Genomic DNA, 14,209 nt, shown 5'->3' on the forward strand with positions numbered 1-14,209 from the left:
TTCCTAATGAGCTTCTAATTGCACCTTCTATTGACACTGATGCTGCTTGCACTGAGCCGCTGGCCAGAACTGTCACATTACATCATCCCTCGGTGCATCCAGCAAGAAACTGACCCCTGTAAATCCTCTCATTTTACTATCACAGCCCAGACCTGCCCTCTCCAGATGGCCACTGAGAGGCAGCACATTTTACATTGATGTAGCAGAAGAACATGAAAGAGTGACACCCCGGTGTGAAAAGAATGGCTTTAGAGGTGCTGGATGCCGGCCTCATCTTAAACGCAGCTGGTGTACACGCTGCCTTGCTGAGGTATTACGGCCAGTTAACACAACGGACCTGCTTTACATGTCACTGGATTATTATAATGCTTCAATTTTGTGTGTGTGTGTGTGTGCACGCGCGCCTCTGTGTGCCTGTGTGTGACAATCAGCTACGTAACTATTATAGGAACAAAATAAGCATTGGGTGACGCCTATATGCTCGGGGCGCTGTGTGATTTCCTTTAATAGTCTGTGATTTAGTCTGTTATAAAATGTGTTAAGCAGAAACTATATGGTAGAAACCAAGGAGTAAGTAAGAGAGACGAAAATGCCCGTGAGACTAATGTAAAAAAAAAAAAAGATTACAAGCTCCTTGGTCTTGGCAGAAACATTTATTCTTCAGACTTTGTAATGAAGAGATTATATACTTGTATATTTGAAGAAGACTAACTGATTCATTTTTGCTCAATCTTTCCCGGAGACCGCAGTTTTAAGAAAAAGGTTTCTGCTGCACGATTAATCATAAACCACGGAGACGATGTGGACAAATGCAGATGAGTAATTCTTGCTTCACTATCAGGTGATTTCCTCAGATCATCACATGCTAGACTTCCTCATTGCCGGATCAAAAGTTCAACTGTGAGATTCTTGGGACAGAACAGTTGCACGGTCTGTGATTTTGGTTCATAAATTCCTCAGAGAAAAAATGGTTTCTGTACATCTTTAGGTGATTTTCCAGTCTTTCGACACAAACTACATTCATCCACACGCGTTGGGCGTGGATGAACTGTGTAAGAAACCCCATCTATTGCAGTATTTCTGAGTCAGACAGGGATTAGTAAACATCATATGCTCGAAGTGACCTTCCGGACGCCTTCTGCACTCCTGCAGCATAACAATTAGGCCATCATAGCATTGCTGGGCTTTTCTTTTCAGAGGTGTCAGACTTAGAATTAAGACTGGACATCACTTTCTCGTGTTGATTTAATCAACAAATCAACACAAGAAAGTAATTTATTATCCACAAACGCAAAGAATTAGCTTGCTGCTTTTCTTTGTCTTGTGATGCTATTCTAAATAGCTTTGATTCTAATGGATTCTAATAACATCACAACAAACTTTGTGCTCTGCAGCTTTGCCATTTGCTGACAATATTAATTCAAATAGTTAATCTATTCTTTGGACTTTGCTAGACTGCTCTGCAATAATAATAAGAGCAGCAGCTGAGTATTAAAAAAAGAACGACAAAACCTGAAAAACATTAAAAATACATTTCTGACCTTGATGAAGCGTCTCTTTATATATTTGTGCAATTTTTGTGCTGGACTGATCAGGGAAATATTCGGCTTTGTTCACCTGAAACAACATTGCTAATGGATATTATTGTCTGTACAATATATTAGAGACACCTTTATTCCACAGACTCAGTTGTAGGTATAATATCTATATAAGGAAGCTATAGTAAATTGAATATGCCACTATGAGCTGACCTCATGTAAACATGGAGTATTTTTAGTGTTTAAATTCAACTTGTATTGCAGGCAGAGGTTTCATACGCAATTACAGCAGAAGGGTGTTAACCTGTGAGAGTCCCTTTAGTGTTCATTGATAATACAAACTGGCTAAGATCTATGTTTCATGTGCACGATTGACATTTAAAAAGAGGGGGTGGTGCGCACAGCAGGACTGTCTTTGGTAATAAGGTGTGGGCATGAATTCAGAAAACTCTATTAAGGGCTGATATGGGAGGCTCAGATAATTTGTGGAATTACTGCCACTGTCTGAAACAATGCGGATGCAGGAGGCTTGCAAATTGGCCTGTTCGTGCACACAGACGGAGGGACTTGAATGTGCAAACCCTCACTGCAGATTCCCTCTCTCGTACTGAGCAGAGATAGACTGCAATCCAACAAGAATTATGCACACTGTTTAATTCCAGACATGGACTGAACTAGACAGAGTGTGTACAGTCCGCTAGACAAATAATTAGCTCTGCTGCTCAACAGAGCCGATCAGGCCAAATTTCAGGGAGAAACATTTGTGAATGGATAACTGTTTTTGACTGTGGATGATGAATCACTGTTCAGCACCTGACAGGGTTTAAAAAACAAACAAACAATTAAAAAAAACCCACTCATACATACACACTGGTGAGCAGCTATGACTCCATTTGCATGCACGATGCCATAAATGTATGCAAGAAAAGCTTATCTCAATAAAACAGCTGCCTTTTTAATTTCCTGCTTTAAAAATTCTGCACAAAAAATGAACGACAAGCTATATATTCAGTTTATGAATATAAAATTAGATAGGGCTCAACGGCGCTCTGTGGAAACGATGAAAATGTGTGCATTATTCTTATATTTGTCTCCCCAGCCATTAGAAAAACTGATGCATTTTTCTGTTTGTTTTTGGTATTTTACACAGACCGGAGGTGCAAAGTTTTTACCCTCGGAATAAAAATGATAAATTGCTGTCACAGCTGTAATTCACAAGTCATTTTACATCATGGGCCACATACAGCCCACTTTCATCATATGTGGCCCCGACCAGCGACACTGAAGTCATCCAGTGGGCCGGATTGGAGTCTTCGCTGGGCAGGTTCTGGTCCCCGGGGCTTATGTTTGACATTCCTGGTTTATACACTTGATATTTTTCTCCCATAAACTCCAGTTGTTCATCCTTGACCTGCGTAAATGCTGAATGACGATAAGACTGAGAGGGAATGCAGACTTTATCATAACAACCTGACCCACAGCGTTAATCCTAAGTAAAAGCTGCAAACACTGTCTGGGGATTGGGTTTTTAGAAAACAAGCAGTTCCTCACTGCTCTTTTATGTCTTGGCTTCTTCTGCCTGGTTGTTGAACTTTGCTACATGTCCTGCGGCGTTGTCATGTATGCACAGCTGCGGGGGTTTCATACCGCTCTCGCTTTTGTCCCATCTTGTCACAATAGCTGCAGCAAAAAACCCGATGCATGCAGAAGTAAATAAGTGTCAGCCTCAAATTACTTAGCAGCCTTCATATTTTGATGATAATGAGACTTGCATGGGGAAATGTTTTGTGTTTTGACAGCTTTTCATTGCTGCCACAAGCACGCACCTTAGAGTCAATCAAAACTGAACCTCCAGTAAGTTGGTAAAATATATAAGTAACCAGTCAAGCTGTAAATCTTCAGCATTTTGGCACAGTTGGCTTGAAGGTTTTTCTAGATCACCTCCAGCCCCAGCTGCTTCTTAGCGCTCTCTGACTTCATTACTCTGACCACACACGTTGACTTTAAAGTTCCTCCAGCCAAAATAGCTGCACCTACAAATCCCACCATGTGCACATTTCAATACTCCACTTCTCTCTTTTCTTTCTTTTTTTTTTTTACTATTTCAATCAAATACAGCCACCATTATATGTAGATATTTCTCTGAGACGTAAAGTAAATTTGACATTTCTGCATAAACTGGCTCTCCTGTCTACGTTTCAAACCATTACAGCGGGTCAGCTTTTCCATAAACCTTTGGTTTAGTCATTCCTAGTGCATCATTTTATCCTGAACCAGTGTAAAAATTTGCAATTCTATGCCCAGAAAAAAAGAACATTACAACGCTGAAATATTTATAGTCTCTTTAAAATTGTTGAAGAGAGGAATTCTGAAAGAACAAATTAATTTGAACCTCATTAAGATGTATGCTATCTCTTCAGCGAGCGCTAGTCCCCGTTAGACACTCTGCAACATTTTAAAAAGCCTCTTCTTCACTTAGCACCCAAGTTCATGGCCCCGTGCAGCCTTGTCCACTCTATCTTTGTAAAGTGAAGTGTAAAGGGCTGTGGTTCATTAATGAGATGTCGAAAAGTCAGCGCTTTGGGTTTATGTTAATTGAAGAGCCCATGGACATCTAATTACAGGGGAAAAAAGGACTAAGAGATAAATATCAGGCTTCTTAGATGTTGCCCCCCCGCCTCCCTCAGCCTGGAGCTAAATGATGCTGTTATTGATTGCATATATGTAAAATGATACTCTAATTATCTATCTTGGCTGCTGCAGTTGAAACAGGTTAATTGGATCAGACCTTAAAAAGGAAGGGGAAAAAAATGAGGTGTTGCTGAGCAAGCTATAAAAGTTTGATTTGTTATGTAGATACCTGCGCTTGAGGATCGTGGTGCAATGAGGTTAATTAACAGTAAGTTTAAGGGGGTGCAGAGAGAAAGAACGGACCCCCTCTGAGATGAAGAGGAAGAAATATATCTGGTGTTTGGTCAGGTGCTTAGAATGATGATGTGCTGTTGATGTTTTACTGACAGCTCCTCGTGGAAGCACCTTACACACCGTGGTTCTCCCGAAAAGCTGCGAAACAAGAGGAGACTCAAACCCCCTCCTTAGAAAAGAAAGAAAGAAAGAAGATCCTAAAACCAGTGCCAAAAGAACATCCGTGAGTCATAGTTCCCTCAGGCCACGTTGACGTTTATCTTCTATGCCTCAACATGCAGACTGGTCCTCTTACCAGTAACTTTAATTAAAGCTCAGGTAGGAGTCACCACATATTTAACCTCATCCTAATATATCTCTTTGATTTAAAAAGAGAAAATAACACTGTCACACACCTCCCTTTGTGCCAGTTTACTTAAACTGTGTAACAACAAAAGAAAAAAAAGAAAGCCGAGATTTCTCTGTGACAGAGTCGATACTGGTGTAATTCTTCCTGTCTGTAAAACAACAGAAATTATTTGTATATGATTTACAGCCTCTCCATTTCACGTTGCACTTACAGCATGTTTGAGTTTTGTGTGGGGAGAGGAGCGAAAGTGAATGGTAAGTTCTCATGACTAATCTCTGAGTCTGTTTCAGTCCATATGCCTCCACTTGCCCCCGTATTGTCTACATTTCCTCTCATTGGTGCCAATCAAAGCAAACCCGGGGAAGAATCCTACCTTGGGCTGTTGATATTTCAATCACAAGACAAATGATATTAGGAAAAATAGGTTACCTTTTATGTGCGGCTATCATGTGACCCAACAGACACGTACTGTAACTGTCAGGGCACGTAAATCACCTACACTTTTGGCTGCAATCTAAGAACGCAAGAATTTCCATTAAAACTACTTCACTTTAAATCAATTGTTCAGTAGGCTGCTATACTGTATGTGATGTATGAATATGTACAACAATCTAACAAAGTGAGATGCTCCAAAACAGCAAGTACAAAAAACGTAACCATATATAGGCTTTAAAGGATCAAGTGTGCACATTTCAAAGTGACCAAGGAAATAAAATATCCCTGAGGCTGCAGTCAGTGGGTCTTTGCCAGTGGGAGAGCCCAAGGCTGCTGGTTGCTGCTGCCTCTTGTTAGTTAGCTGCAAGCACCCAGACATCCACTTAGCACATGGCTTTTATGTCCAGCACCTTGAAAGAAGCTGAAGCTGCCACTTTGCTAAAGGTGTGAGGAGCTAGATAGAGTCTAAAAAAATACTCTTTGTACATGTGGGCTGCACATTCAAAGGCGAGAAAGCTATTTTAGCTAAAAAAGCTGTGATGAAATATCTTAGCCCTAATCAGTTACTAACAAGACTGGAAAAATACTGCATTAAAAATATCTATTAAAAAAAACTGAATTACTGCCAGCAAGCTGCCTGAGCTAGGGTGAGGAGATCTGTGTTCCTGAGTAAGTGTCAGATTAGATAACATTCCTGCAAGGTAGGAAGATACAGGGTCTTGCAGTTTCCTCTGAATATCAAACCACACCTGGATGAGGCCAGTCCAAGCATTACTGGTTTCCACAGCCTCAGGGCTCCTTTCACACTGACAACACTGGGGCGAAAAACACCAGTTTCCTCATATATTTTAATGAGACCACTGCATTGGCACGATGGGGGTTCATGACGAAGAAGCCCCGGGGCAAGAAAAGCACACGGCTGCACAGCTAAAAAAGGTTGTTCTGACTCAGCCTTGTTTGTGGAGAAATGCAGCATCATCGCACGATGTCTGGAAGCCAAACTGTGACGCTAAATGGCATGAAGTGTGCTCCGTGTAGCATTTCGGTCGAGGTTAAACGATTGCTGGTGTGCAATGTCTTGGCATTTCATAAACCTTTAATCCCGGTTTATTAATTTAGATTTCAGAGTCTGCTTGTAGCCCGCAGCAGCGTGCTAACACCATTTCAGCACCCTGAGTTGTGTTGCCAATCGTTACAGAGAAAGCGAGCATTCAACCTCATCTGTCACCCGACTGAGAGAAACGTTTGCCACACATGTCGTCTGCAGCCCACTCAGTTCATCTGAGGACTGAATCTTAACATTGCATTAACACAGATACTCAGACTTGGAATCGCATCCAAGTCTGAATAGCTGGAGTCAGACTTTTTTATTTTTTATTATTTTAAAAAGATCAATTCTAACATTCGTGCACTGTTTTGCCTGTTAAATCACAATGTTTTTAGTCCAACTAACCTTCAACATACAGTTATATATGTTCACACCCATACACCAGGCAGAATTCAACCACTCAACTTTAACAGCTAGTATTCCCTAATTGGATGATTAAATTCTCTCTGGTGTATGGGTGCTGGACTCTTACGTGTGTGGAGGTTATAATTTTAATTTTTTTCCCTCATGCTCACCTGTCATTCACTCAGGTGTGCAGAGTTTTTAAACCAGCCACTTGTTTTAATTATTACAGTTCTGAACATGAAAATGTTATGTTAATGTTATGTTCCATCTTCTTTTAATTAATAGGTACCAAAAGCTTTAAACAATTCATTCTCATAATATCAGGCAATATATCAGACACCACAGTACCTCCTTTGGTGTGTACATGCTGACATCATTTACTGAGAAATTTGAACCCCCATTAATTTTAGGAAAGCTACACATGGACGCTGATAAAATACCAAGTATTCACAGATCACAAAACAATTCAATCTCTGGTCCCGTGAGCATGCAAAATAAATTTTCTATATGTCGAACAGACTGGTTCTTAAATCTGTACAGTAAGCAACGCCCTCTGTTCTTAGGCAGTTATCTCGTTTATAACAAGCCAAGTGTTGAGGCTTTGTGGATTCTTGATATATGAGCAAGAAGATGTGGTCAGTGCACCTCTAAACATCTTAACGTTCTCAAACAGACTTCAGAAACTGACTCATGCAAAGTGCAAGTGGTAATGTAAAGCAGTTTTCACACTCAAACTAATTCACATCCAATCAGATGAGCAAACTTGGGTGTGGGAGCTTTCTGAGCATAGAGCATGCAGGAGGCAGGCCTAAGCGACAGCCTCCAGGGCTGGAAAATAAAGCCAAGGAGAAACTGCAGTTCCTCAAGTGGCCACTTATTAAGACTGTCTTCAAAAGCAGGTCAATCCCCACAGACTTCTATGTTAAAATGTTTTTAGAGCATTAAAAACCACATTTACAGCCTGCTACAAAACCCGTTTTGGCCTCTGTTGAGAGTGCTCTGTTCATAGTCATTTGAATTCTCGAGTAAAGGGCACGACTGTCCTAACACTGACATCTGGCAACTGTTGGTGCCTTCTTGGGCATTTTAATGGAAATACCTGATGAATAATATATAATACTCACTTATGGTGAGTGAAATTCTAAAGTTTCTAAATAGTTACTGTTACTTTGAACGAGTTTGTTGACTCTTTCATTCAAATATGGTAACTTCAGGCTCCAAAAACCAGAATGGGGATATACAAAATCCTGAAACTGAAGCTTCAAAATGTGGAATCTACTTCTTATATATTGTCTACAGGAAAGCATGTGAGTCACTCACTTATACATTAGATAATTTGCTGTGCTACTTTCATATCAGCAGAATCAAACATACACTGTATTTGTGCAGAGGTTAAAGACTTGCTTGTGTCTGATCTAAGTGTGTGAGACATTAGTGTTCTCACATCTATCTCTGTTACAGAAAAATCCAGAGCTGCGCTGCATCTGTGAAAGCAGCTTAACACAAGTGCAATGCCATGCATGCTTTTGTGGAGAGACTCACTCTTTCATTTATTAGTTAATTTCTGTCTCCCATGTCTCTCAGTTGATCTGATTTTAACTCGTCCGTTAGATCTTATGTCCCATGACCTTCTGAACAGCAGCAATTGGAGCTGGTTTAGAGGGGTGAAGGGTGTAAGGGTCAAACAGTTTAACCTCAGGTACATTGAATGTGGTGCACAGAGTGGCTATAAGCCTGTTGAATGTAACAAGTAATTTCTAAGACTCCTTGGGAAATGCTAAAACTGCTACAACAGACTAAAAAGCTAGTACAGTTTGCTGCTTCATTTGCACTGAAAAATACAGGGAAACAATGTTTTTCCTGAAGTAAAATGACCCCTTTGTCTCAGTACAGAGGACGCATAGTGTTTTGGGTAACTTTTCCAGATGGCTGACATATGTGCATTTGCTTTCCAGCTGCTATCACTCTCTTCTTTTCTTTTTTTTTGCAGTAAGGTGATCTGTGCTTATGATCCCAGCTGTATCTTTGCAGCAAATTCCACAGTATCAGCAGTCAAACACAGCTCTCGTCTGAAACGCTAAAACACACCACAGGAGGAAATACAACAGAGTGTGGTGCAGAAAGATGCGAATGCATGTGAACGTAGCGCACTTTTAGGCGTGTTTGTGAAACTGGAAATAAATTGAGAACTCTTTGTCAGGCGGTTCCTACAGCCTAGGGAGGGGAAAAAAGACTTTAGCTCACTCTGCCATTTTAGATAAGAAACTCAATTTCTGTCAGATCCCACAGCCAAGAATTCTACTCTGCAAAATCTGGAGATACGCGACTGCCCATACTTGTTTTCCAATGCACTTCAGCAGTATTGATTGACATTATTGACTGTTTCCCAAGTAGCTTTAAAACAGCCATAGTGAGAGCGAGGAATAAGAGCACCACCTTTTTTGCTTTTGTGAAGCGTTTCTAAAAATTTTCACCTTTGACCTAAACACATTAAAATACCCAAGGGCATACTTGCATTGTAACCCCCCCCCCAAACTTTTCTTTGTCTTGCACCTGTCTCTTTGGAATCTGTCCTTCTTTTGCATGTGCACTGTGAATTTTTTTCCATTCATTTACCAACGCCTAGTTTTTGCACCTGAGACTCTTCTGTCACAATGCAGCAGCTTGACAAAGCTCTGAAAGCCCAGTTTCATACAGGCAACTGTCAGCCAGTATGGTTTTCACACAATGGAAGGTAGGGAAAAAAAAGTCTTCTAAGCCATCCGATTGGAACGGCACAGGAAAACAGCTCAAATAAAACCAGGCAGGGAAGACGAAAATACAGGGAGGTGTATGAAAAGGGAGCTGGAGGATCTGGTTCTGAGCATATCCAGGCTGCACAGCGATCTACAACACTGCTGACATCCACACAGCTGGATTCCTACTTTTATGAACACAAGCGAAAGCGAAGCAAATGCATCAAGTTTATTTGGTGTACACATAAAAAAATCGTCCATTATATACACAGCTATGCATGCAGTGACAGCATCGGTCTTTATTCTTGATTAATTAGTACTTTCGTGCCAAGCTATAAGTCTTTTTTTTTAAACTTCTTTTTTTTCTTAAGCTTCCTTTACAAACACACATCAGAGGTTGATATACGATCAAGGGGAGAATAAGGCATCTTCCATAAAACTGTGAGAACAATTGGGGACAGTTTATTTGGTGAACAAATAAAGCTCTGAGAAAACAAAGAGTCTGACTAAAACGCCATTCACTTCCAAAAGATGACTGGATTGTGGATAAAAGCGGCTTACTCTAACGATTTAACCCATTCCCTACAGTATGTTCTAACCACCTTGCTTCAGAGGCCATTAATCCTTCCCTGCTGCTTTCAGTCCAGCGCTCTGAACCTCTGGGTTGTGACATAAGTGTGCAACGCTAATTGGACTTGATGGCTCGCGCTGTTCTTTGGTCAGAAACCAGTTAGAAACAACTGGACGCCTTTTATGCTGTGGTGTGAGCACAGTGATAAAACTCTTAAGTTGTCAGGCTAGTTAAATTATTTCCCAACTCTCTGGATTATCTGTTCAGCCGCTTTTGCATTTTTAATGCCGTGCTCTTTGGTTAGATTTTACTCTTTAAAACTCTGACACCACTGGGTGCTGCTGATACTTTCACTGCATGTGGGACAGCCCTGTGTCATATCCTCAGGAATTTACCAGTGGCTTTAACTGTGAGGGTATGTGAGAAAACGGAAGCAGCAATTTCAGTGTGTCTCTCTGTGGCTGCAGCGTATCTGCTCTCCTAATCCTTGACACAAAGCTGGGATGTGCAGCACCTTTGTGTGTGTCAGAAATGCAGGCTTAAGAAACAGGCCTCGGCATGCAGGGCTCCTCGCACAGCCGCAACACTGTGGAAACTTAGCTGACACCGAGAACAACTACAGTGATACAGAGGAAAATTGTTGGCAGGGATAAGAACACGCCTACAAGAAAAATAAATGTCTCTTTTCCACTGTTAGTGTTTGTTTTGTAGGTGCTCGGTAATTTTTTCCTGCAATATTTCACAGCTGTCTGCTCACTTGAATTGAAACTTAACATGTCCATCAGTTCAGGAAGAATATTTGGTTTGGGGTTAAAAAGAAAGAAATAATATTAATACTATGCTTATTACTGCATCAAGTCATGGAAGAAAGTTTTAAAGTAAACTATATCGAGCTTGAGGAAAATGGTAAAGACAGGTTATTGAATCTACCGCTACAGTTATCTGAAATTTGTGAATTGAGATTAAGTTTTGACATTAAAATGCATCCTACCTTACTAATGGGAAACAATATGAAACCGCCCCATTACCAATAAACCTCTTTCAATCAGCAGCTTTCTTAGAAAAAGTAACAGTATTATCAGCAATATGGCATTTGTTCTATAGAAGACCTTTTTAATAAATATATGAAAGTTTAAATTGTATTTTACAGCAATAGTTCCCAATCTAGGATTAACAAACTGACTCTGAGATGATGGGACTGAAAATTTGCCTTCAAAGTTCATGAGTGGGACATCCCCATAAGGAGTTTGCAGATATACTAGGTCCCTACAACACGAATAGTAAGTAGCTATAAAAGTGTGTACACGTTTTTTTTGTGTGACTAATTTCTATTTCTAATCTAGCTTTTTTAATGATACTGATCTGAAACGTGAGGTGGAATCTGAATATGGATATTTAAGTAAGGGGTCACAAGTAAAAATAGCTGGTAACCTCTGTTTTAATCATTTAAAATGTGTTACTTTGACAAAAGATAGAATTTTTTAATGAGAAATCTTAATCCAAAAGTAACTAAACTAGCAACTAAAACCTTGTCTATATTTCTTTTGAACACCTACTATCTGTACCCTACTGTACCCAGCCAGTTTTTAAAAAAGCCATTACAAAAGGCAATGTCTGGTTGTGGGCCTCTTGTCTTAAAGACTTTCCAAAGAATTTAGCCAAAAAGTCAGAAGTAGCAGAACTTTATTGCATCAATTGAGAGATTTTGGCAGGGCCCCCCAAATTTTGTTGAACTTCAATGTTTAAGCATAAACAAGTAGATGTAAGTAAATGATTTAGGAAACTTCAGGCCTTTGTTGGATACTTTGTTGTTGCTGTTGTTGCTTCTGTAGCTCTGAAAGACAACGCAGCGTATCGAGGGACGAGTGGTTCTATTCTTGCAGGCAGCAAGAACTTTCCTGAAAAACAAAAATTCTTTGCATGTCTTTGTGCTCGCATGTGTGTCAGTCAGCCGTGTTGCTGCACCTGGGGGGTATCTGCTTTTACTTCCTGAGGTATTTAGAGCAGCTCCCACTGAGACCCAAAAACTTACAGAGAACATCATGTTGCAGACAAATGTTGGCGTTCTGCAAGGCTGCTCAGCAAAGACTGTTTTTTTTTAAAAGAAACAAACACATATTTACTTCATCTACAATCAAAATGACTCTAATATGTACATCTAGAACATCTCTACTGACCTAGAATTCAGATTAACCCCTTTCGATCTGTGATCAGTGAGGTTTAAAATGATATTAAGAACCAAATTTTAGGGTTTAGACTTAGACCTAAATGTATTAACTGGGAAAATACGTTCCATTTTTGTGGCATTCATAAATTTCTATTTTAGGTCATTCACACCTCCTTTTTTCTTACTGTCCTAACCTTGGGATGGGCTATTGTGGGGCGTAACGCATTTAAATGCTGCTATTTTCATTAACACTGTCATGTTTCTCTGGTGCTCCCAAAGGCAGACTCGTTTTGGCAGCCATGTGTTGGATCAGGCCACCTGTCATCTTATTTCTGCACATGGCCTCCGCTGTCAAACACTCACTGACATTCCTCTCTGTGCCCCACACAGCACCTGTGATTGGCTTGCCTCTTGCCATCACAGCTGCCAGGCTCAAACTCACTGTTAATTAAAGTGACAGACCTCCCAAAAAGCTGTTTGTTCTAAGAGCTCTGTGTTTTCTAGCCAAACGTATTACAGCCGAAATGTTAAGTGTCAGGGCTGTAATTACTGAAAACATGTAATATTGATAATATTGCACAGATCATTTGGTTTTATCTTAAACTGCAGCACTGAAGTTAACACTTGGTGGTTTTAGAGCTGAAAACAGTGAAAAGCAATTTTACAATTTTGTGATTTATTGAAGCATCAGCATCCACCATTCTGTTAAAGTTATTCACACATGGAACAGAGGCAAAGGCAGCCATTAAACATGTTGTTTTTGCCATACATGCCAAAAAATTTGTAGCAAACAGAGCACTGCTTTTGCCCCTCCCACCTAGGCTCACACAGGTTTGTGCTGGGGTCAATCAAACTCCACAAGTGCAATTAAATTTTTACATCAGCCTATCCAGTTATAGTTACAGTAGTAACTGACATTCCTCTCTGTGCCCCACACAGCACTCTTGCCTCTATAGTTCCAGTAGTGACTATACCCTTAGAAGTATACACTTTAAATTTTACATTTTAGTAGTTGAAATTGGGGTTTTTCAGTTTTTAGATGATCAAAAAACAAGAAAATAAAATCCACATCTTTTTTTTCATAAACACAAAATCTAAACACTAACTTTTACTCGTTGACCAATTACAAAGTATTTAAAGACATCATCATCAGATTTTGTTCCCCAGCTTCTGATACTCTGTAGATAAATAACATGACAAGTATATTGGACCTATTAAATTAGGAGAATGCTTTTTTAAAATGATGCAAGTCTTTTTAAATTCTTCCCCAAGTGAGCCAACGCTATTATCATTTACAGCTAAATTTAATACCATTGCTTATCTTGAAACAATGACATTTGTGAAGTTCTGGGATATATTAGACTCTAGTGAACAGCCAGTTCTCAGAGAACACATTGGGCGAGAGAAAAATTGGCAGGTGTAAAGACCTGAGTTTCTTTAAAAAGGCCAGACTCAATCTGGCTACAGGACTCAGTGGGAACATCTCCCACATGGCAACACTTAAAGGGTCCAAGGGGGACAAAGCATGATCTGGCAATGGGGTGAACAAGTCTGATCCACACTGGCTTTCAATTGCAACTTGCAAGGACTTCCTGCTAATGTCTTGGAGTCCCTGCCTTGGCGTGATGGAGCGTTTTGGCGGCTTATGAAGGACCAGCAGCCTATTAGGCAGAGGTGGTCTTCCAGTTTTGGCTCATCACTGTGCATAACATTACTCCAAAAAGCTGAAACTCCAGTTGTACAGACACAAATCAGTTACAACAGACTGAATGAAACACAAATGTACAACATGCCCACGCAAATGGATTTTTTTCAACCTCATCTCCGGGGATGTTTGTTCCCAGAAAGTCGTAATATTTGTCCAAGGAGACAACAGACGTTGCAACACATTGATCCGATCCATCCAGGGACTGGAAAAAACCCCAACTCAGTTTCAAACTCATTTGTGACTTGAGATAATCTCAAAGTGGTCATGCAACAAATTTGTCAAAATGTTTCTTAAACGAAAGAATAAAATATTCAATTTCCGAGAATAA

Source organism: Oreochromis niloticus, linkage group LG7 (assembly GCF_001858045.2).
Source record: "Oreochromis niloticus isolate F11D_XX linkage group LG7, O_niloticus_UMD_NMBU, whole genome shotgun sequence".
NCBI lineage: Eukaryota > Metazoa > Chordata > Actinopteri > Cichliformes > Cichlidae > Oreochromis > Oreochromis niloticus.